Source organism: Symphalangus syndactylus, chromosome 9 (genome assembly GCF_028878055.3).
Source record: "Symphalangus syndactylus isolate Jambi chromosome 9, NHGRI_mSymSyn1-v2.1_pri, whole genome shotgun sequence".
NCBI lineage: Eukaryota > Metazoa > Chordata > Mammalia > Primates > Hylobatidae > Symphalangus > Symphalangus syndactylus.
In genome coordinates, this window is record NC_072431.2 from 29245280 (window position 1) to 29269010 (window position 23731).

A 23731-nucleotide genomic window follows, 5' to 3' on the forward strand; every position below is an offset into this window, starting at 1 on the left:
TGGCAACAAAATGGTCATTGACTTGAACTGGAGGCATTATAGTGAGTGATGGGGCCAAGCCAGATTGCCGTGGGTTGAAAAATGAATAGGAGGTGAAAAAAAATGAAGACACCCTATTCTTCTATTTTCCCTGTAACGGGAAACTGATAAATAAGGCAGTAACTAGAGTCATGTGAGGTTGAGTTGGAGTGCTTTAAAGGCAGGACTTGAGTATGCTGAAGTGATGATGGGAAGAATCTAGTTGAAAGGGAGAAATTGATTGCATAAACAGGAGAGGAAAGGGAGAATTGATCATGTGAGCCTGAAAAGGTAGGATGGAGTGGAATCTGAAGCCCATACGGAGTGGTTGGCCTAAGATGAAAGGAGAGAACAAGATGCAACAGGAGGGAAGAAACTGAAGGCTGCTACAATTGTAAATTAGTCTGATGGTGGGAAGTTGCTGGATGAGATGGCCTCCACCTGAGAATGACCATTTGGGAATGGGGGGGGTGGTGGTGTGGATGTCAGAAGGTGTTGGGTCGAGGTTCAAGAGTGAACTAGTCATTGAGGAGAGTGAGAGAATGGTGAGAATGATTTGGTAAGAGAAATGTGGTAGGGTCGCCCAGCCTGGCTGAGAATGCATTTGCAGTTGGTACTCATGAATCTACCTGTGTATGGCTTTCTTCAGTGTCCAGGTGCACAGTTGTAGACATAGAGATACAGTAGGCATCATCTAAGACTGGAGTTGGGCGAAGGGGAAAGACAAAGGAAGGCTGAGCAAGGCAAGTCAGGGCATTTTGCAACAGTGCTATGGAAAGCGTGTTATCAAAACCACGACCATTAGAAAGGAAGCTGAGTAAGAAGGGATGTGCAGTGACACTTCTGATGAGGCCCAAATGGTTGATCACAGTGAAGGATTTTAATAAGGAAGCTGAAGCTGAGGATATTGTAGTCAAAGAGTAGATCGTTTGATGGGTGGTAGGTGTCTCAGGTGGAGTGGAAGAGAATGCTGTTGACTGTGAGGACATTCAGAGACATTTCAGAAAACAGAAACCAGAGTTTCGATAGGGTTGGGTATTGAGGTTGTCCATGTGATTGCAGGATTAGGGGAGGAGAGGCAGAATTTGGTCAGGGTTCGCATGATTTAATTGGATTGGCTATTTATTAAGAACAGATTTCTATTTCCTCTAAACCTCCTTACCTTTGATTTCATTGGAAATTCAGCCAAAGGAGTATATTTGGGTTCACCTCTTTGTTTTCAAACTATATATTAGGAGTGAGACTTTATCAGAAAAAAATGTATCTTTAATCACTTTATGTTATTAGAGAAAATGTAAGTCATTTAAACCTCTTGAGTTCCTAGAATTTTTAGTTGCTGGGATAATTTGGTTCTCCTTTTTGCCTCGCATGGTCATATTGCCTCTGAAGGTGACTGGCAGTGCAATCAAAACCTTCAAGAACAGGCCAAGTTTAACTGAATCCCTTGTGGCTCTCACTGTGATGAGCTTTGGAGAGTAAGTAGGAAGCTATGTTAGAGACATCTGTTGTCATGTGTAATGTATATCAGGCTTTGGCAGTAACTGAAACCAAGCAGGCCCGCCAGTCTGTAGTTTATATGCAGTAATCTTAGAGCTCAAAAATTACTTCTGTGAATGGCAAGTCATTGGACAGAACCAACATTTTTTATACTTGAGAGGGAAAGGAGTTTGAAAGACTCACCAAAAAAAAAAAAAAAAAACCCACGAAACTTGTATTTTATAATAAGATACTGAATTTGATCATCTCAAAACATCTAACGGTTGTGATAAAAATCCTTACTGCCTAATCAATATGCAGAAATCTATAATGTAAAAAAGAATTTGGGCATGCAGTCTTCAGATACAGCTCTATTTGTTACTGATTCTGGAAAGATTAGGTAAATAAAGCATGGGGCAAGAGTGTCTAGGTTTCTGGCTGAGGATGATGAGCAAAGATGGCAGAAGTCCCTCAGCACTCAAGATATCTGCTATGGAATGAAATGTCTTCTAGCTTACAGCAGCTTTGCTGCCAACCAGGCAATTCACTCTGTTTTCTTTAAATCTATTTCCTTATGTTAGGATAGGGAAAAGTAAAGGCAAAAGGAGGAATGAATAAGTCCAACATGATATAGATTGTCCTTTTCTTTGACTCTTTTGCATTTATTGTCTATGTAATTTACTAAGTTAGCTCTTTGATAGATTCCTAAGGCTGTGAAAAATCTTGGAATTTTTTTTTCTCAAACTATTCCAAAGGAAAGAATCACTTCTCTGTACAACTCAAGGCTTAACAATCCACAAGTTCCTTTAGATCTCGGGATATTAGAGAGTGCTGAGAATTGGGTTCTCTTACCTTGAGCTTCAGGCCTTTAAGGATTGCTTCAGTTGTCTCTAGTAAGAACAGAAAGTTTCTCATAAGCATTATAACTGAATTACCTGCTTTGTTCTCAGCATGTTTCTATGGACAAATGATTAGTTCATTCTGGACATAAGCCTTCTGTGGCTTCCTATTCTCCCATGCTTTTGTGTACATCTTCACTAGGCATAATAAAGCCTGTAAATGTGGAAGATGAGGTAGAAGCCTACCTAGCATTGCTTCTTGGGCTCAGCAGAGCAGAAAGGAATTGAGTTAAATGGCAGCCAAGGAGCCGTAGCCTCCTTAAGATCCTCTAGTAAGTCTCAGTTGAGATTGTAAACTGCCAAGAATAATGCCTGGCACATGGTGGGTTCTTAATTGGTGGTAGCTATTCTTATTGGGCCTGGGTGGTTGATCAGAAAGATCCTACATTGAAGAATTTTATAAATTAAGAACGTATCGCATGGGCAGGTCAAGGCTAGAAACATTCAGCATCTACAGTGTGACATAGAAGGAAGCAATGGTCTAGAGAGGTTTGGTGACTGTCCCTAGGCCATATTATGTATATTGGCAGATTGAGACCAGGACACAGCTCTCTGGATTCCTGAACCAGGTTTTTCCTGCTATACCAACATTCATGACTCTGAAAATCACCCTTCAGGAAGGAGTGTGGAAAGATGGGGAGAAAGAGATAGAGTGTCAGGAGAGTGCCCTAACCCTGGGCGGTAATGCCAAAGAATGGCATAGAATATAGAGGTTTGTGCCCCCCTGATATTTTATTACATTACCCCCTCAGATGGTTGGCTTCTACCTCTGGTATTTTTAGTAAATTCTGGGTTGGTACTTTGTAAAACCGGGAGGGTTTAGGGTCTTAGGGATAACTCTAGTTTTCCATTATTAAAGATCACTGTGTGGGAACTAGGGGGGTCTAGTGCATTGCTGCCTAGGCCTGGGGTAGGCACCCACGCTAGTATTTAGCTGTGTTAGGACTTAGTTGCAGGCAAGTCAGAAGCCACGGGCAATAGCTGGCATTGGAGATGTATTAAGAATCTCCAGAAGTCCTATTTATGCACACTGGAGGAAGAATGGGAAGATAAAGAAGCAGTACAACACAATGGTAATAGAATAGAAAGGAAGACACACAAAGATCAGGTTAAGAATGTGTTTTCTGGATGTGCTGAGCAGGGGGCAGTGTATGGTGTGTTATAGAGAAGTCTTGTGATTGCTTACTTGAGGAGAAGACCTGTGGGTGATCCATGACCAAGAGCATTTGGAAAGAGAAAATTCAGGATAGAAGCCTGAGCAAACAGAACAGCTACTGAATTTGAGCTACTGGATAGCAAGCAGAGATTCACACTCAACTGTGAGGCAATTTAGCCTCACAGTTGGAGCTCCCAACCACTGTGCTACCTGTCCCACTGTGAACCAAGGCCTGGGGAAACCACCGGGTCCAGTAAGTCCTCAGGGCTCCAGATGCTATCTTCCTCCCATGTTTGTTCTGAGAGTTGGAAGCAAACTCTCTTGAAATCACTCCTGCTCTTTAATGTTCCCCAGGGATTACTTAGAGCCAAGTAAGTCATTGAGATGTATTGTGGCCCAAGGCCACCCTTAATCAAATGACCACAACTTGTAGGTTCCCCTGGAGTCTCTGATCTTTGAATACATTGCATCCTTCCCTTGTACTGTCAAGCTTTTATCTTGGTAACCAAGTATCCACTGGTATTCCCTGCCCTTTGGATCAACCCAAAGGCTTCTAGTGACTTATACTTCCTCTGCCTCTGAGTTTCTGCTTCCTAAAAAGCTGTTTCTGCATCTCTCATGCAGATTCTGAATACAGCATTTCTCTCATACCAGTTTCCATAGGGAATCTAGTCCCATCAGGTAGGCTTTAGTGAACACTTGAAGAGTCACAGTTTGACATGGGTGGTCTGTCACCAGCTCTGCCAATTCTATCCCTGTTTCATATTCTTTCTCCCTTGAACATTAATCAAAGTTCTACCCACATAGGGGGAGCCATAGAGGAGTGAGAAGTCCTTACTTTTATACCCTACCAACTAGCACAAGTATGTTCTGTTTATTTTCCAAGAATTCTGGTGAATAAAAAATTGTCTCATTACATGCACTTGTGCTTAAGTGCAAATATGTAAAATTAGAGATACAACTTTATACCTGGCATCTAGTTGACTGGGCTACTGATTGTGCTGTTACTGGACTATTTGTATTAATTTCTAATAAGTGTTTAACTGCATACTCAGCACGATGTACTATACAGCTGGATGGCACTTACCTCAAATTCCTTCTATTTCCTCTATCTGCCAACTTATTTTCTTCAATGCTGGCCTTATAATTTTCCTTTTAGTTCTCACACCAAATACGCATGTAATTAGAGCCCAAAGTATTGTGTGAAGCCATGCCATCTCCTTTTCTACATGCTTCCTTGTAGCCTGGAATATATTGTTTATTTTTTTTAAGTTTTATGCTTTCCTAGCTTAATTTTATGATTCCAGCAATCCTTTTCATGTCCTGTTTAGTAAGTTCACAAACCAGGAGTCTCCCTGATAGTAAAAACACATCAGGCATTTTCTTTTGCATAAAAGTTGTATGTGACATGTAGGCATTTTAAGACTTGGATTTCTTTCTCTAGAATGTGAATTTCTTACGATCTTTTTGGCATGGATTTTCAGAATTCCTTTACATTTGAAAAGAGCTATGAGGGATTTAGTAAAACTGGAAAATAGATCCCCAATACAAAGGATATGCGTGGAGAAAGCCAGGAAATACTCACTCTCTGAGGATTGCCTAGGAACTCAGTAACTGTGATTCTTTCTAGGTTCAAGGAATTAGGGGATCTGGTACCATTTCTGATTAGCACAAAGTAAAGAGGAAGCTAACTCCATTTTAATTTTTTTTTTTTTAAAGAAAAAGTTAATTTCTACCCTGGGGAAAATAGAGTCAAGCTTTAAAATAGATAACAGTATTTACTGATGAGGCTAAACAAATAGAAGTTTGCAAAAATCTTTTTTTCTTGGGTGAAAAAGAAGAATAAAAGGGGAAAGTAGAAAAAAAGTATAATAGGTTGTAATAAGAACAGTAGGTAGCATTTATTGAGCGTGCATGGTGTTAGGCACTCGCCTAAGCATTTTATTTCTCATCTCAGCTATTACGACAGCCCTCTGACACTTCCACTCATGACTTTATTTTTTAGTTGAAGAACCCATGATGCAAGAGAAGCTGCACAGTGTCTCCAAGGTCACACAGCTAATCAATGGCAGATCAGCAGTTTTAACCTTGGTAATCTGGTTCAAAGTTCACACTCTTAGGTACAAGGTGACACTGCCATATATTGAGTTGTTTGACTTTTTTCCTCACTTTGAGTTCAGCCTCCCAGAATACGTGTAAAGCACAGGAGAAGTAGCAGTTTGAGCCTTTTTTTTTTTCTTGTTGTTGTTTGTTAATGTAATAACAGGGTTACAAAAAAAGGCACTATGCAGTCTAAATCAACTTTAATTAGACCCGTATGGAAAACATTACAATTATCCACACCAAATTTCTAACATTTTTCTTTTTTCATGTTCAATTATTAATAGTCATTAGTGCACATATTCTTTCAGTTATTTTCTAAGTGGAATAATCGAAACTTGCTCCGGGATTCTAACTGTTGCCTAGTTCTTTAAGAATCTTTATAGAAAGGATTTTTTTTTTCTAAAAAATAATAAATCCGTTTCTTTTTGTGGGATGAACTTTCCCTTGGAGAATATTGTCTTCCCAGGTGTGGAATCGTGGCATTAAATTAAACTCCTTTATCTTCTGCCTCCCTGGGGCTGATGGAAGGGGTGGAGAGGGTGGGATGGGTGGGCAGGGTATGTGTCTGGAACAGCGGGTATAGAGGAGTGCACAAGAGGCCCCTTCATTAGGTCCCAGATATCTATCTCCAGCTTCCTGCACTGAAACTGAGGTTTTAAAAGAACCAGAGAAATCCCCTTGATCCAGGTTATTCAAATGTGATTTTTTTTAAAGCAGTTCTCTTTTATTTTGTAGAGAAAAAGATAATGGTTATCTTTCCCTTCCCCAATATAAATAAGGGTGTTCTCATACTGCTTTTATAATTCAATTTTAAAATCCCTCAGTGATAGTTTTCAGTATTTTCTTGATTATAATATTCTTCCTTTAAGTCATAAGAGGATCATAGAAATATAACCAATGAAATATCATATAAAAGCAGCCATCAATAGAGCTTTGATATAAGTGATTTAAAAGTAAAAAAGTTATGGTATTCTCCAACATTTAAAATAATGTGGTAATTACAGAAAATTTGGGAGATTGAGAGAAATAGAAGCAAAGAAAATCAAATTCCCATATTCCCTATATCCAAGAGAAAAAAAAGTACTGTTTTCATGTATTTTCTTTTTATGTGAAAAGCTTTTTAAACAGTTTTCTGTGTAGAGTTTTTGTTTATCTTTCTTGGCTATCATACTATAAATACAGTTTTGTTCTCTGCTTTGTTGGAGAGATGTCTACGGTTCAGAGACAGCTGACTCAGAACTTCTTTGCAGAACATACCCTGTCACAGTTCAGCTTTGCAAATCTTTGGCTGATAGCCTAGTTTATGAAGTGTTCTGTGGACACGGACTCTGTGCCTTGCATGGTAGCTGAGTGTGCAGGGCTTGCCTCTCAGCATCTCACAGTATAGCTGGAGAAGACAAGTAGACATTTTCATGGCTGCTTTTAATTTTTATTTTATTTTATTTATTTATTTAGAGACAGAGTCTCCCTCTGTCGCCCAGGCTGGAATGCAGCAGTACGATCTTGGCTCACTACAACCTGTGCCTCCTAGGTTCAAGCGACTCTCCTGCCTCAGTCTCCTGAGCCCAGCTGATTTTTGTATTTTTAGTAGAGAAGGGGTTTCACCATGTTGGCCAGGCTGGTTTTGAACTCCTGGCCTCAAGTGATCCACCCGCCTCGGCCTCTCAAAGTGCTGGGATTACAGGCGTGAGCCACCACGCCCAGCCATATTTTTAACTTTTTTGGTACAGAAAGTTTCAAACATACACAGGAGTATAAGAGAATATAATAGCAGAGCCTATGTGCCTCTCTCTCAGCTTCAACAATGATTAATTTATGGCCAATCTTGTTTCATCTAGATCTCAGCCTCCTCTGTCTACCAGGGATTATGTTGAAACAAATCCCTGGCATCCTATTATTTTATTAGTAAATATTTGGGTACACATCTCTAAAAAATAAGGACTCTTTTTTAATACTATTAATGCCATTATTACACTAAAAAATTCTCTAACAATCAAATATGGGCTATTTAGTCAGTGTTCACATTTGTTTGTTTTTCTCATTATTTTTCTCTTTAGTTTGTAACAGTATCCACATAAGGTCTACACATTGCAGTTGATTGACATGCCTCTTCAGTCCCTTTTAATCTGTGGATTCACCCTTCACTTTGTTTTCCTTGTGATCTATTTTTTTTTTTTTGTCAAATGGGATGATTTATTCTGTCAATTTTCCCACTGGCTGGATTTTGCTGATTCCATCTCATGGAGTTAAATGTTAAATGTTCCTCTGTTTAACATATTCCTCTAGCCTCTGTATTTCTTGTGAACTGGTAGTTACATTTAGAGGCTAGATTGAATTCTGTCTCAATTTTTTGCCAAAAGTACTACATGAGAAGACGCTTACCTTTAGGGGTGTGTGTGTGTGTGTGTGTGTGTGTGTGTGTGTGTAAGAGAGATGTTGATAGCCAATAGTGATTTTGCTGCCTAAATCCATCAATTCATTAGGGGTTTTAAAATGTTATTTCATGTCAATCATTTCTCCATTTATTAGCCAGACTACTTCTATAAAGAATAATCTAGCCAATCCAATCATCTATTTGGCTATCCTGAGGTATAGTTGTATAGAAAAGGCAAGAAAAATGCTCGATTCTTTCCATTTATCTGCCAGTTTTCAAAATATTTGGCTCCCTAGCATCCAGAGATAACCAATTTGGGGAGCTGGGGAAAGAGAGAAAGAGAAGTTGGTGGCTCATTAAGAATTCATTAATTTTAAAATACTTGGTGTTTCAAACCATTACACTGATTCTTTGTTGTTGTTGTTGTTAAGAGGTGGGGTCTTGCTCTGTCATGCAGGCTGGAGTGCCGTGCAACTATCGTAGCTCACCGCAGCCTCAAACTACTGGGTTCAAGCAATCCTCCCACCTCAGCCTCCCAAAGTGCTGGGATTACAGGCATAAGCCACCTTCCAGGCCATTTCATTTATTCTTATTGAAACTAAAATTTTCTCATCTGTGGCCGATGGGAATCCTTTTGTGTGGTCTCCTGAATCCTTTTGATATATAACCTTAATAGTCTTTGAGTTTCCCTGCTTTTTGTATGCTGGGCCAATGGTTCTCAAAGTGTAGTCTGAGGATACCTAGGGGTTCCCAAGACCCTATTAGTGAGTCCGTGAGGTCCAAACAATTTTCATAATAATAAGACATAATTTACCTGTTTTATTCTTATTCTCTTACATGTATATAGTGAAGTTTTCTAGAAAACATATATTGACTATTGGAATGTATGGTTTTTTGTTTTTTTTGTTTTTTTTTTTTGAGACAGAGCTTTGCTTTGTTGCCCAGGCTGCAGTGTAGTAGTGCAATCTCGGCTCACTGCAGCCTCCACCTCCCGGGTTCAAGCGATTGTGATTCCTCTGCCTCAGACTCCCAAATAGCTGGGACTACTGGCACTAGTAGAGATGGGGCTTTGCCATATTGGCCAGGCTGGTCTCAAACTCCTGGCCTCAAGTACCCACCTCGGCCTCCCAAAGTGCTGGGATTACAGATGTGAGCCACCATGCCTGGCTGTGTGCATGCATGTTCTTATGTTTTCTAGAATTTTTTAAGGTAAGCTCTTTGAAGTCTTGAATAATTTCTGAGAGTGTAAAGGCATCCTAAGACCAACAAACTTGAGAACTACTATTCTAGGCTCATCTTTTATGTTTCATGCTACATACATATAATCACTTGTGGCCTTATAAATTAGCTCCATTTTTTTTAACTCCGTTTTTGTGTATGCCTGAGTGATCTGCTTCAAGTATCACAGCTCACAAGTGGCAAAACTAGAATTTGACTCTAGTCAAATCTGAGACTGCAGTGAGCTGTTTTTGTCCCATTGTACTGCACCTGGGTGACAGAATGAGATCCTGTTTCACAAACAAAAACAAAAAACAACTAGTACTCTGAATATGTTGTTTTTCTGGTCACAGTAGGAAATTCAAAATGTAGTAATAGTTTTTTAGAGTATTAACTTTTGAAGATCTCAGTCATCTGGAGAAGAGCCTGCCTTGCCTGTGGAATTCGTTAATGGCTCATATATTTTCCACTAATTTGTGAACCCAGGATCCAATCTATTGTTCATCTATGTAGCTTAGAAATACTTTTTTTTCATCCTGTAGTTGGCTGAACTAAATCCTGCAAGAAAACATGCTGCAATTTTAAAAGCTCAATAATGGTTCCTTAAGCCTGGGACTCTCATTTATTTTTATCACTGAACAGTATATAAATCTCTAAAAATGGCTACTTAAAATATAACTGGATTTTGTAGTCTCTGGGGCTCAGGGAAAGCATTATTTTGTCTCATTCTCTTGGACTGAACCCAGTAACGTGCCATTTTGTCACAATTCCCAATAACCTTAGCTTCTCTTGGCTAATGAACAACATTAGCTCTTATTTCCCAGGTATGAAAGAGTTTCTATCATGAGAAAAGGAAGTGTGTTTCCGAAACAGTTAGCAGTGGCTTTCTGAAGTTAGTGCATATACAGGAGAGGAGCAGTCTTATGTAATATCCTTGAGTATTTTTCCAACATAGGAAATACCTGACGGTACCTGACAGCCTCAGGTGCCATCTGGAAAAGTGTCATCTTGTAGGAAGCTTGGATCAGAGCCTGTGTCACTATTCAGATGTGTCATAATGACTTTGTGGTTCTGGTGGGGAGTGAAGCAAAGACTATGTCAAAGGTTGCAGGGTTCTTAATGGAATATAAATTTCTTTGTTGGAAAGTAGATCTTGAATACTAAACTAGTTTTTGTAGTTATAGACAAATTCATTTTGTACTGTAGCCTTGCTTGTTATTTTTCTCACCATTAAATCTGCCATTGTGAAAAGGTCTCAATATCTGATTTAAGTGATTTGTTGCATTTAGATTTCTATATTTAGACTTCGTTTTCATGGGCTTTTCTAGCAAGTCATCTCATTGACTTTGTTGAAGGTAGTTTTAGAATACAGAAAGTCAGAATGTAAAGTAGAAAGGTGGTTCTTTCATAGGATGGGCTTTGAAACTCCACACCACCACCATTGGTCTTGTCAAAATTTTATTTTCTTTCATGTTTGTCACTTTGATCAAATCCTATCCCCTAAAGAGAAGAAAAAAAAAAATCATCAAACAGACCTGTCTCCACATGCAGAGCATGTAGTATATGACGATGGGGGCCTGGAACTTACAGCTGGGGAATGCCAGGAATTTGGGGTTCTAGTGTCACTAAGGCTCCGCCTTTCTGTGCTTTAGTTTCCTGTTTAGAAAGTTCTGCTCCTTCATAAGGACCTCGAAGTACTAGGAGGAAAGGTGCTTTGTGTGTGGAGTTTTCCATTAAGTGCAGTCCCAACTAAAAGGCTGCGTTAAAGGTAGGTAAATGCCTTATGAAAACATATTTTAAATACAAAACATTTGTTAGTTTATGCCACTTACTTATTTATTTAAGTATAAAATAGCCTCAGGCAATTGAAATTCAGATTTAAAATTCAGGTTTTGTTTATTGAATTCTCTTCCTAAGAGCAAAGAATGTAAAGGCTTGGGAAGTAGAAATTGGAACACATTTTAATTGCCTGAATAGGTTTACCAGAGAAGAAGTTTTACTAAAGTGGAAACATGTTCTTCCTCTGAGTCTGATTAGAGGCTACTTTGGGCTAGTCCATAAATCTCTTTTCAAATCTAAAGTGAGCATAACCATCATAAAGTGAGCCATAACTTAACAGCTCTTCCTGAGGACTGCCTTGGCTAAAGTTTCTATGGTGAGAACTCAGAATTCCAGGAATGCATGTTGAGCTGGAATCTCTCATATCAGTGATTCCCAAAGAGGAATGAGGGTGTGTCTGAATCTCCAAGTGTGCTTTTGAAGCTCTGAAGACCTCTTTTCCTTTACCCAGGATCTCAGTGAGCCACTGTTGGTAGCAGTTATGTTTGGTATCTTTAGGTGTTTCAGTGAAAAAACAACTGAAGTTAGGCTGATGAGTAGATTATGGGTAGCCTGTCAGCATTTCTCCCTGGAGAGTGCCACTCACTCTAGAAAAAGTAAATAATGGCTTTGAATGATTTGTAGTCCATACAGTGGCAGTCACATTGCTGAAAATTTGGTAACATACAATGTTTGGCTTGGTTCTAAATGCGGTTTGTGTGTGTGTGTGATGTTGTTTTGCATGAAGAGGCTACATGTGGGTGTTTTGATGCCCCGTAAAAGAAACCAGTGGGACTAGAAAACCTGAATCTCTTAGTGCAGGGTCAGCACCAAGTTGGAGTAAGTTCTCAAAGAGCAGGTGACATCGTGGTGATGGCGTGCTCCTCAGTTTGTTGGATTGGGCTTGTTGGGTTTCTGTTTCACTGAGGGAGGAGATTTTCTGTGCATTTGATTATGCTACATGATACTGTGCAAGCTAACATTTTGGGCTTTGGGTCTGGGAAGGAAATGTATTTTGATTATTGATTGTATAGTTTTATGCCTCATTTTGAGATGCAAGTAGGAAAATGGAGAAGCAAGGAACCCAAGTAATCAGCAAACGAGCTTAAGAGAAAAGTCCCTGAGAAATTAAATAATATTTGAAGCTTCAAAGCTGTATGTTTAGTTTTTAGAACATCAGATATTAGGACCCAGTGATAAGAATTCTCCATTTATTGAACTGCTTTGAAGTTTCATGTTTTAATTGCTTTAGGACATCCTTAACTTGATGTCTTATAATACAGTTCGATAGTTGAATGAGACCATTCTGAAGTGAAAACAAAACAAATTAACTAGAAATGATCTTAGCTATCATCCCATCCATCCTTTTTATTTTGCTAATGAATCCAGTAACTTGTGATAAAAGTCATATCTTGCTCTAAGAATTCTCCATGTCTCTCTGTGGAGTTAGCACATAATGTACACTGGCTGGCTGGTGGGCTGGCTGAGGTAGTATTTGCTAAAAAACTTAAACCTTTTGACCACAGTATTTGTGAAGAAAGTCTTGGTGGAAGATGTTAGAATGACTCTTTGTTTTGGGATTTAAAAGCTTAGCCATTCTTCTATGAGTTGTTAGATGCTACTGCTTGCTATTCTAAAAGCTTCTGATGTGTAAAATATTCTATAGGTATAAAACCTTTTGATGTGTAAAATGTCTTTTTTGTTACACATTCTCAAGCTGCTAGTCTCTTTTACCATTACTTTGGGAACATTATGTAATTGCTATTTGAGATTCAACAGAAAAATGAATAAATAGGAATTATTGTTGCCAATAGACACTGTTCTCCATACACCAAAAATTAAATAAAACATGAATTTTAAAGCTCCATCAAGCAACAGCTTGTCAAATTTATTATAACATTCAGTGAGTCTTTAACAACCTAAAGTAATTTATCTTATCAGGTACATTTGTCTTATCAGTCTACATTTGGAAAGACAAACTCTTTTTTTTGTTTGTTTGAGACAAGGTCTCCCTCTGTCTCCCAGGCTGGAGTGCAGTGGTGTGATCATGGCTCACTACAGCCTCGACCTCTTGGGCTCAAGCAATCCTCCCACTTCAGCTGGGACCACAGGCATATGCTACCACACCTGGCTAATTTTTTGTAGAGTTGGAGTCCCACTCTGATGCCCAGGCTGGTCTTGAACTCTTGGGCTCAAGCAATCCTCCCACCTTCATCTCCCACAGTGCTGGGATTACAGGTGTGAGCCACCATACCTGGCCAAAAAGATAAACTTTTAAAACTTAAAAAAATGTTTTTAAAATGAATTGTGGCTACTTCCCGTCTGGCAGCTAACATTTTGTTCATGTGGGACTCAGGCAAATTTGTTTCTGAATTAAAGGAATTTCCTATCTTCGTTCCTGGCTTCATGCCATGAGTGCCAGTGCCAGCTGACAGAGCCATCTGCAGGACTCTGTAGTAGAGTGGGAGCCAGGTGAAAGTGAGCCAGGCCTGCAGATGTGGTTCTTGTTAGGTGAAAACTTAGCAGAAGCGTGTCCAGTCCTGGAGATTGTCCATTCTCAGTTTATTTGGAGACTTTAAGATGGTAGAACAATGACAGGTTTCTAGAAACCCTGTGTGTAGTACAAAAAGTGGCTTGTCTGTGAGACCTCCTTTTGAGATGTTCAAAAGAATGTGAATATACTGGAACTCTGCAGGAATAATTTCTTCTGTGGTTCCACAATCTTCGGATTTGGAGGAAATAATTCAAATAATTGTATTAATTTCATCCATTCTTTCCACTAATGTTTATTGAGCATTTCTAATGTGCCCTGCGCTGATTTGGATACCAGACAACATGGACATAATTCCCTGACCTCACAGAGCTTCCGGTGGGGGAGACAGACACACACAGAAGTTAAATATGTCAGACAGTGATATGAGCTATGGGGAAAACTAAAACAGGGAAGGGGATGGGAATTGTGCTGAGGGGTAAGGGAACCATGTCAGGACCTGGGGTCTTGTACTACTTGTGGTGACTGATTGTACCCACAGGCATGAAATAGAACAGTCATTTACATATTGTGGCTGATTGTGCTGTCATAGTTACTACTACTATTATCACAGTCACCGTCAGAAAGCATTTACCCCACACCTCTTAGCAAGGTTTTATACAGAATGAGTCATACAGCTAAGTGTTTGTCCTCAAGACTGACAGCCCTTACGTGTACACATGCAGATAACTTACTAATGATGAATAGAAATTCCAACAATTGTATTCGTTCAACAAATGTTTATTGAATGATGGGGTATACAAGGCATTATGGAGGACGGCAAGATAAATCACATATGTATCTTGCCAAAGGGGCATATAGTTCAATATAGTCATAGAGCAGGTCATTTGCATGTCAGTGATTTAATTTAAGATAGACCATGAAAGTCCATGTCATATGCTGATTTCGCATTTTTGCTGAGGCATAATTTTGAGTCAGCTGCTTTGGGAGGCTGGTATGGGGTGACTAATGTAGGAGTGTGTGTTTAGCCATTTCCCTGTGTCCACATTTCGGTGAGGAATTGTTTCTACCTGTTGCTGAATATGTTAAATGCCTTTGAAGTAAAATATGCCTTTTTTTGGTGAAAAATTGCTCTGAGAAGAAAGCCAGCTTCTAGAGTTGGTGATGGAAGTGCTGAATCTAAGATGTGATGTTTCTTGGTCAGTACATGGAATCACTGAGGGCCTCAAGGAAATACTTAGCATTTTGCTGCCGTTATCAGGGAAATTTTATGCTGTACTAGTGTTTGCCAGCTTGGACGTGAACCCCTCGTGAATATATTTTTTGGATAGATCTTGATAAAGGCCCTAATGGGAATGTGGACACAGCAGAATTTATCTCCCTTGCTTGAAGCAGAGCTGCGTCTTCTGGGCCCTAATATCAGATTCTCCCCTTTCCTTCACAACTAAAGCATCAACCATATTTATGTGAGGGTTCCTTGTGTTTGTTATCTATATGGGACCAAAAGTTTGCTACATAGAAACATAGTTTTTTTATATATGTATGTGTACACACACATATACATATGCAGCCTTAGAAACAGGGCAAGAGAAAGCTTGGAAGGGGGAGGAAAAGCCATAAAATACCATGGCAGAGGCTATTGGCTTCTCAGCATAATCCATGTTTTCCTCTTCCTGAGGCCACAGCAAGAATGAATTTCCCAGCCTCCTTTGAAGTTAGGTACAGCCACGTGCCTGAATTCCAGCCAATGGGATGACCACAGTGAAAACAGCTGAGCCCATCAGCTTGCATCCCTAGTTCAGTGTGAGGAAGAGGAACACCTCATTCACCAGTTCTCTGTCATGGGAGCAAGAACAAAGTTCGGAGGTGTTTGAGCCATTATAAAGAAGTCAGGGATATATTTTGACAGTGATGAGTTTGGATCATAATCCTGAGTGTCATAATCCTGAATGTTGAAATTCTGAACATCAAAATCCCAAAAGACCAAATCCCTTAAGTCCAAAGTCCCTTATGTCTAAAGTTCTGAAAATCACAATCACAGGATATTTATGTTAGGCCAGCTCTTATGGGCTATTTCTGTGCAATTGTCCAAAATCTTTCCCTGTAATATACATTTTTATATGTTGGATTTTCTTTTTAGTTATTTAGCTTTTTTCTTTTTTTAGTTTTTTTCCCACTATTTTAAATTTGTAGAATTATTGTTTACAGTTCACTATGCTATGTATTTCCTTTTTGCGTCACTTCCAATACTGGAGTTATAAATTGTGTAGAGACTTTTAGAGAGTTCCAATCCCTTTTATGCAGTTTTTGCAAATTTGACTCCACAAAAGTGTATTATCACCATGTTGAGTTTGTGTGTAAGCATTCTGTGTGCACGTGAAAATGTTGCAACTTTCTCAGCAAATAAAGAGATGTTCTTTTTGTACATCTGCGTTTGTGAAGGATACAATTTCTTGATCTCAGCTCTTTGGATGACTGCATAAGTGGTGGTGACCCATCGTGGTTTTTGATTAATCTCATCAGAAGACTTAGGTTGTTCATCACAATATTTCAGATGATTGCAGTCATAAAGCTGGGTGCAATGACCAACCATAATGATATGCATTTATATAGTTCCCCTTTTGAATTATTTCATTTTGAATATGGTTTGTCTGCTCATAATTGTTATACCTATGCAACTGTTGTTAGTATACTTGAGTGTTTTTGCTTTCAAAAATATGTATCTTGTTATTGTCCATTTTATTGTGTTAAGTGACCTAGGAAGTGTTCTGTCATATCTTTGTTTCTCAAATCCCCTTTTAAAAAGGTAAATAAATGTCTTTTAATGAGTTTTTAAATTTTTTTTTAAGAATTATATTTGCAGGATTTTGAGATTTCACTGAGATTGTGTCTTTTGGGATTATGATCAGCTCCCGCAGTGACTAGTCTTTCCTAATACTGTGACTATGTGTGGTAAGTGAGAGCAGTAAAGACAACAGTTTCAGAGTTGGGATCTGTCTTCATCAGTTTACTGGACCTGGTTGTTTCCATCTGAATGGCAGAGTCAGTGCTCATGGATGAGGTTAGTTATGCTCATAGGCCCAGGCTGTGTGTGTGTTTGCTACTGCACTTACCTAAATTGCTTATAGAAAGCTATGCTTCTTGCTGTGCACTCCCCAGTAGCTGAGTACAGAATCTAGGGAATGTGAACTGACCCTTGATTTTTCTTCCTCTTTCCCTCAATTATTTTAGTCCCTATCTCGTGCTAGGTGGTATTGAGATACATAGAAATGAAAGAAACATGGACTCTGCCCTCAAAGAGCTAACAACCCTAGTTGACCAGACTGCCTCAAGTGGGACTCCCACTGAAACCAGATTATTTAAACAATAAATGACTTTGTCAGGAGCTGAGAGGTATATTAGTTTCAGGTGCTGTTTCTTTGTGCCTCCTAATCCAGTCAGTTTTGCCCTTGAAACTTATTTCAGGTGGTCAACCACAAGGTCCAGTACACAACCATACTTAGTATTGCCTTTCCCTTCCCCATGTATATAATTCTCACGTAGACCCTTGAGCAGTGCAGCAAATTGTCCAGAAAAAGTTGATTGAGTGCTCTTTTCCCTTTGAATTCCATCGAACTGGGCCCACATGGAAGAAGCAAAATTGTTACTTTGCTAAATATTGGGAATGGTGGATAGTGAGCTGAGGGGATTGGCATGTGTAGCCTGAGAAAATCCTACTCAGCCATTTTAGTTGTTGGTTTCAGCAGATTCAGTGGCTCCCTTCGTTTGGTCTATCACTATATTTTAAGTTAGAATTTGAGGATCAGCTGCCTTCTTCTTTTTTAGCAATCTCCCTCTTCAATTTGCACGATCACTCACTTTCGCTCTTGTTAATGTCAACTTGTCTGGCGTACTCCTTGGAGGTAGGCACCAGGCCACAACTCTCTTTGTATTCTTTCTGCTAGTCCTTTACTCCGGAGCATAAACAGTGCTTTATATATTATGTATGGCACACTAAATGTTTAATGAATGAATGAATTACTTAAATTTCTTAAACTGGGAGAGCTGCTTGAGCTAGTTTCATACTTGGTGAATAGGTCTTTCCCTGGGGAACATCATTTCCTGCTGCCATTGTGTTGCTGTCAATTTATGTGATGTTTTGTCTTGTTGTTGTGACACTGGCCTGGCCTTGGCCAGTAACAGGAGTCATCCAGCATGAGATTTAAGAAGGGAAAGTGATGACATGCCAAGTGGTTGCTGTATCAGTGTAGTAGAATGTGATCCAAAAGGTACTTATAGTGGGCGTGTCTGGTGAATGGTACTGAACCACATTCTTATGCTTTTTTCATCTTTTGCTTTCCAGAATGGATAAAGAATTTTCTTATGTTACATGTACTATATGACTCAATCTAATAAAAGAACAACAGATTAATCTTTTACTGCCTGGTAGCTAGGTTTGTACCTTAGGTCCTGCTTGACTCACTGAAGGTTCCAGAGAATTCTCTGAAAAGGGATGCATGCACACCCATAATTTGGCTTGTTTCCCTAACAAAATTACAGCTGAAAACTTTCCCTGGAGGACTTGTTATGTTTCTTCCTAAAAGCACATTTCAATAATGATGACAAAAGAATGGTGATTTAGGATTACCCTAAAGGCTAAGAGAGAAGATATTTCACAGGAAGAGGCTCCGCTCTCCTTGGTATTAGAGGTTTCATCACTTGCTCCTTTGAGCACCTGTGGGACTCCTGTCTACAGCTTACTTTATTTTTAGGCTTAACAACTGGTCTCCTCCCCTCCAGCTCAGAGATCATTTAGAAAGAAACTGGCCAGAGCTTTTCTCTGATCTTGCGCTTCTTGCTTCTTTTGTCAGTTTAAGATTCTTTTGCCAAAGTCAACGAAGCAGATCATCTTCAAATCTTTGATTCCTTGACCTTTACATTTGAGAATCTGTACATTAGGCTGGCCGCAGTGGCTCACGTCTGTAATCCCAGCACTTTGAGAGGCTGAGGTGGGTGGATCACCTGAGGTCAGGAGTTTGAGGCCAACCTGGCCAACATGGTGAAACTCCGTCTCCACTAAAAATACAAAAATTAGCTGGGCATGGTGGCACACGCCTGTAATATCAGCTACTCGGGAGGCTGAGGCAGGAGAATCACTTGAACCTGTCCAGCCTGGGCAACAAGAGTGAAGCTCCATCTCAGAAAAAAAAAAAAAAGAATCTGTACATTTAAAAACATTTCATTGCTGACTTGTTGCTTAACTTTGACCAAATTTGCAAAGATGGGGAAATTACTGTTTCTTTAGCAGGACTTAGAAAGTCATAAGAATGGCCAGGCATGGTGGCTCACGCCTGTAATCCCAGCACTTTGGGAGGTCGAGGCAGATGGATCACGAGTTCAGGAGATTGAGACCATCCTGGCTAACATGGTGAAACCCTGTCTCTGCTAAAAATACAAAAAATTAGCTGGGCCTGGTGGCATGTGCCTGTAGTCCCAGCTACTTGGGAGGCTGAGGCAAGAGAATCGCTTGAACCCAGGAGGCGGAGGTTGCAGAGAGCCAAGATCACACCACTGCACTCCAGCCTGGGCGACAGAGCGAGACTCCGTCTCAAAAAAAAAAAGTCATAAGAATTTAACTGTATGGGACTCTCTGTCATAAATTAACTTTGAAAAATTGTTAAAGTTGGAAGTAGGAAGTTTATTACCTTTTTGTGAAATAGTCTGTCATGATCAATAGTGAAGGAGTTAATTTTTTTCTGAATTTTAATTCACTTATAGTATCCTGAAAGTATTAGTCTAGCCTCATCTACTTATGTGAAATAGTTTTAGAGAATGTCCTCCTGAAGTAGCCATATGTTGGGTTACAAGAAAAGCACCTAGTTTATAATATATGTAAATTGATGCCCTTTCTAACCTTGACTGGTGTTGTGTGTCCATATTTCATAGTGGCTTAAGTGATGTCGCAAGTAATAGCCTGAGACTCTAGCCTAGTGACTCTACATATACATTTTAGATGAAAGACTTGGAGAAGGTACTTGTTTGAATAGGAAAAATTATGAAATAATTATGGATAAGTTGAAGAATATGCTTTATTGTAGAAGATAATGCTATCGTCTGCCCTCATTATATTCACTGTGATGGAAAAATAAATTGCCACACCAAAGGCCTGCTTACTTCACTTCCTGTAAACATGTCCCATGTGCAAGCAAAATTACAAGGCATGCCAAAAGGCAAGAAAAACACAGTCTGAAGAGACAAAGTAATGATCAAGCCCAGATTTTGAAACAGATGTTGGAATTATCAGACAAGGAATTTAAAAGAACTCTGATACATTAAGGGCTCTAATGGAAAAAAATAGACAACATGCAAGAACAGATGGGTAATATATAAGCAGGGAGACTGAAACTCTAAGAAAGAATCAAAAGAAAATGTTAGAAATAAAGACCACAGTTACCGAAATGTGGAGCTGAAAGTTCCAACCTTCTAATCATGCCTTCGTCCTTCTGGCAGCCAACCCCTATTCCGAAGCTATCTAGGGACCCAAAAGAGTCATCTTGTTAGCATAAACTCTGGTATGGTTGAAAGTGATTTGCTATGAATTTTAAAAGCTATTCCTATCACTCAGGAAATGCCACAGGTTTTAGGAGATCTATGCCAGGGACTGTATAGTCAGAATGCCCTGTATGTATGAATTCTTGTGAGTCCTATGCATTAGATGGTGAGCTATTTTAAGGCAAGGACCTTAAGTCTCCTTGCATTCTACTCAGCACATTAATCACTCAGTAAGTCCTTGTTGAGAAGGATCTAATCATCAAAGGCAGAGGCAAAGGGGACATTTCCCCTTTTTCCTCTGAAGGTTCACTGAAAAATCAATTCACAAAAGGCAGATGAATTGGAAAAAAAGCATCCAAGTTTATTTATCATGAACAAGCAGGAGCCTTCAGAATGAAGACCCAAAGATAGAGGGGAAATTGTCCATTTCTGTGCTTAGGTTCAACAAAGTATGGATAGCTGTAGTAAAATAAATACTGGACAAAAAGGGTAAGATCTAATGCTAACAGGTTAAGTGGGGAAACTCAGCAAGGCCTGGCTGTCTGGATTCTTCTTGACCTCTCTGATCATGCATTCCTTCCTTCTGGGTGTGGGGCAGGGTTCTGGAATGGGGGTCTTGTGTCCTATGTTAAACTCCAACTTTCCTTCTGCATTTCTGTGTAAAACTTACTAAAGATAATTTCTTTATGGTCAGTTTTACACAGAAATGCAGAGGGCAAGTTAGAGTTATAGGTTTTTTTGGCTGGCTGTGGGGAAGAAGTTTCTGGTTTTAATGACCTCCCTTAGGGAAGAGAAGTTCCAGTTTCTATGGCTAGAAGACAGGAGGGCAGGAGGAGGTCACAGAAAAACTTTTGCTTCTGAGGCCTTCATTTTGGGGTATTGTTTTCCAGGTCCCAGCCATTAGCAAATCGTAGACTATAAACTGCCAGAGCCTAACTCAGTCCTAATGTTTCAAAAAAAAAAAAAAAAAAAAGGCCGGGCATGGTGGCTCACGCCTGTAATCCCAGCACTTCGGGAGGCCGAGGCAGGCGGATCACGAGGTCAGGAGATTGAGACCATCCTGGCTAACACGGTGAAACCCTGTCTCTACTAAAAATACAAAAAAATTAGCCGGGCATGGTGGCGGGCGCCTGTAGTCCCAGCTACCAGGGAGTCTGAGGCAGGAGAATGGCGTGAAGCCGGGAGGTGGAGCTTGCAGTGAGCCGAGATCATGCCACTGCACTCCAGCCTGGGCAGTAGAGCAAGACTCCATCTCAAAAACAAAAAAATTCTTTTAAGCGTGTCCTACAAAACTTTAAATTATCTCAGGCCAATATGGTGATGTCCCCAAGGATTATAAGCAGAAAAACTCGTATAATTTGTAACCAAAACAAGCTAACATATTAGCATCTTTGTCCAAATAGCTAAATCAGTGTTGTCCTCACAGACACAGGCGCATAACACTATTCTTCCTGCTAGGATCTGTGTTGTGTTTACGATTTATTATAGCTAGAGGTATTAGAGGCTTCAATTTACTCCCGTGACCTTGTTTTTGTCTCCCCTCTGGGCTTTGGGCTTTTCTGATACTGCTCCAAGGAGACTATCTATATATTGCAACTCTTTCAGCTATAATCCTCTGTTTTTAAACTGGAGTCTTTTGGGGGTAGTGGCACCCCCAAAAAGTGGTCCCTTCTGTAGTCTTCAGATGTCACCTCCTGTGACCATTCTATCCACACATCAGACTTAATCCTTTTGGATTCCCATAACATTGTATTCATAGCCGCTAATGTCACATAGTACGCATCCCATTACAGTTTCTTTCCTAGCCCATCTGTGAGCTTCTTTAGAGCAGCATTCATGTTTTAGTCTATCTTTTTTTTATATCCTAGATAATAGCATGGACAATCAATACATGTTGTTGGTTTGAATGAAAAAGTCCTTTTCTTTCAGCACTCTGAAGATCGCGCTCCATGCTTCTCTTACTTGCATGGTTTCTGGTGAGCAATCTGCTGTCAATTGCTCTCGTGTTCCTCTGTAAGTAGGATATTCTTTTCCTTCTGTTTTCTTTATAGATTTTCACTTCCTTCTTGGTTTTCTGCAGTCTGAATAAGATACACCTAAGGGTGGTTTTTTGGGGATTGCGGTATAGTGGGAAATGTATACAGACAATCTCTGATTTACCATGGTTTGACTAACAATTTTTCAGCTGTACAATGGGTTTATTGGGGTGTTAATGCATGTTCAACTTACTGTATTTTTAACTTACAGTTGGTTTATTGGGCCATAACTTTATTGTAAGTTGAGCATCTGTATATTAATTATAAAAATGTACGTATGTATGTATATAATATGTAACTTCAAGGGATATGTGTTCACTGGTATGAGAGCAAGGAACATACGTAGTTAAGGTTGAAGGCATTATTTTCTCCCATAAGAATAGTATTTTTGTCAATTTCTTGGAAATGGCCAAGATTTAGCTTTTTATCCATTGAATATTGAAGACAGACTATTGATTTTTTAAGGAGAATTCATTGAAGTTTTTATGTATGGTAAAATAATATTACCCAAATAGTTTCCTTTTAAAACAAACCCATAAAAGGCAACTCCCTCCAGGTTAGGGCCTGGATCATAGTAACACTTACATCTTCAGTGTCTGCCAAGCCTGTGGTAGGTGTTCAGTAAATTCAGATTGATATGTACAAATTTATGAGTTCTAACAGTTGGGCCAAAGTAGCTGAGCTTTGTTTTTTTTACCTCCTGTAAAAGAGTCCTACACAAGAGGTCATGCTGTTTGTTCAAGTAGCAGTCATTCTCTGGTAACATGTAATTTGATTGAAAGAGCTTTTGTTATTCCCTGAACTTGATCTGAGATTTCCCCAGCTATCCGCGGGCAGTTTTTCTTTTATTTCCAATATTTCTGTAATCTTGGTTCCAATACTTCTGTAATCTAGCTCAGCCAGTAAACAAAAACCCCGAAGTTCAGACTTCTCATCTCTAATTTATGCATAAGAATATATTATTTTGACTTTATTGAAAAAATTACTTTTTTGCTTAAAATAACCCCTTCCTGCTTCCTAGACAACCATATACAAAGACAATCAACATAATAACCCAAGAAATGCACATTTTAATAACATGCCATTTTTCATTTATCAGATTGGCAACAACTAGTACAACTGATAATACCTAGTATTGGACAGAAAAAATGCAATCTCATACACTAGGGGTAGAGGGTTAATTAAAATTAGTACATTTTGGAAGAATATTGGACATATCTATCAACATTTTAAATATGTATCAATTTCTAACAACTTCTACAAGAATATTTGCACAGATACACAATGGTGGTTATATTGGTTATATTTTTTACCACTGAAAAATTGGAAAGAGTGTGAATATCTACTAATAGGAAAATGGTCAAGTAAAATATGACATATTTGTATAAAGAAATATATTACAGTTTTTAAAAATAGAGTTCTCTCTTTTTATATACACACAAACTATATAATATATATAATTTTTTCAGGTAAAAGGAAAGTTGTACTTAATAATGTTCCATTGAATTTTCTATGTGTGTGAATTATATAGTCATAGAAAGAAGTCTAGGAGATTGTACGACATGCTGTTAACAATAGTTATCTCTGAAGGGTGGATTTATAGCAGCCTTT

At 39.1% G+C, this 23731-nt stretch overlaps 1 protein-coding gene across 8 annotated transcripts in view; it reads left to right on the forward strand.

Moving 5' to 3' along the window:
* The window catches only part of STXBP6 (syntaxin binding protein 6), a 241133-nt gene that overhangs the window by 30097 nt on the left and 187305 nt on the right, over positions 1-23731 (forward strand). Inside the window, exon 1 of one of the 8 annotated variants that reach the window (XM_063609309.1) lies at positions 5624-5640. The exons of 5 other annotated variants lie outside the window; for them this stretch is intronic. The gene's annotated coding sequence lies outside the window, so the exon portion shown is untranslated. 2 more of the 8 variants (XM_055291623.2, XM_055291622.2) reach the window with 2 other exon arrangements.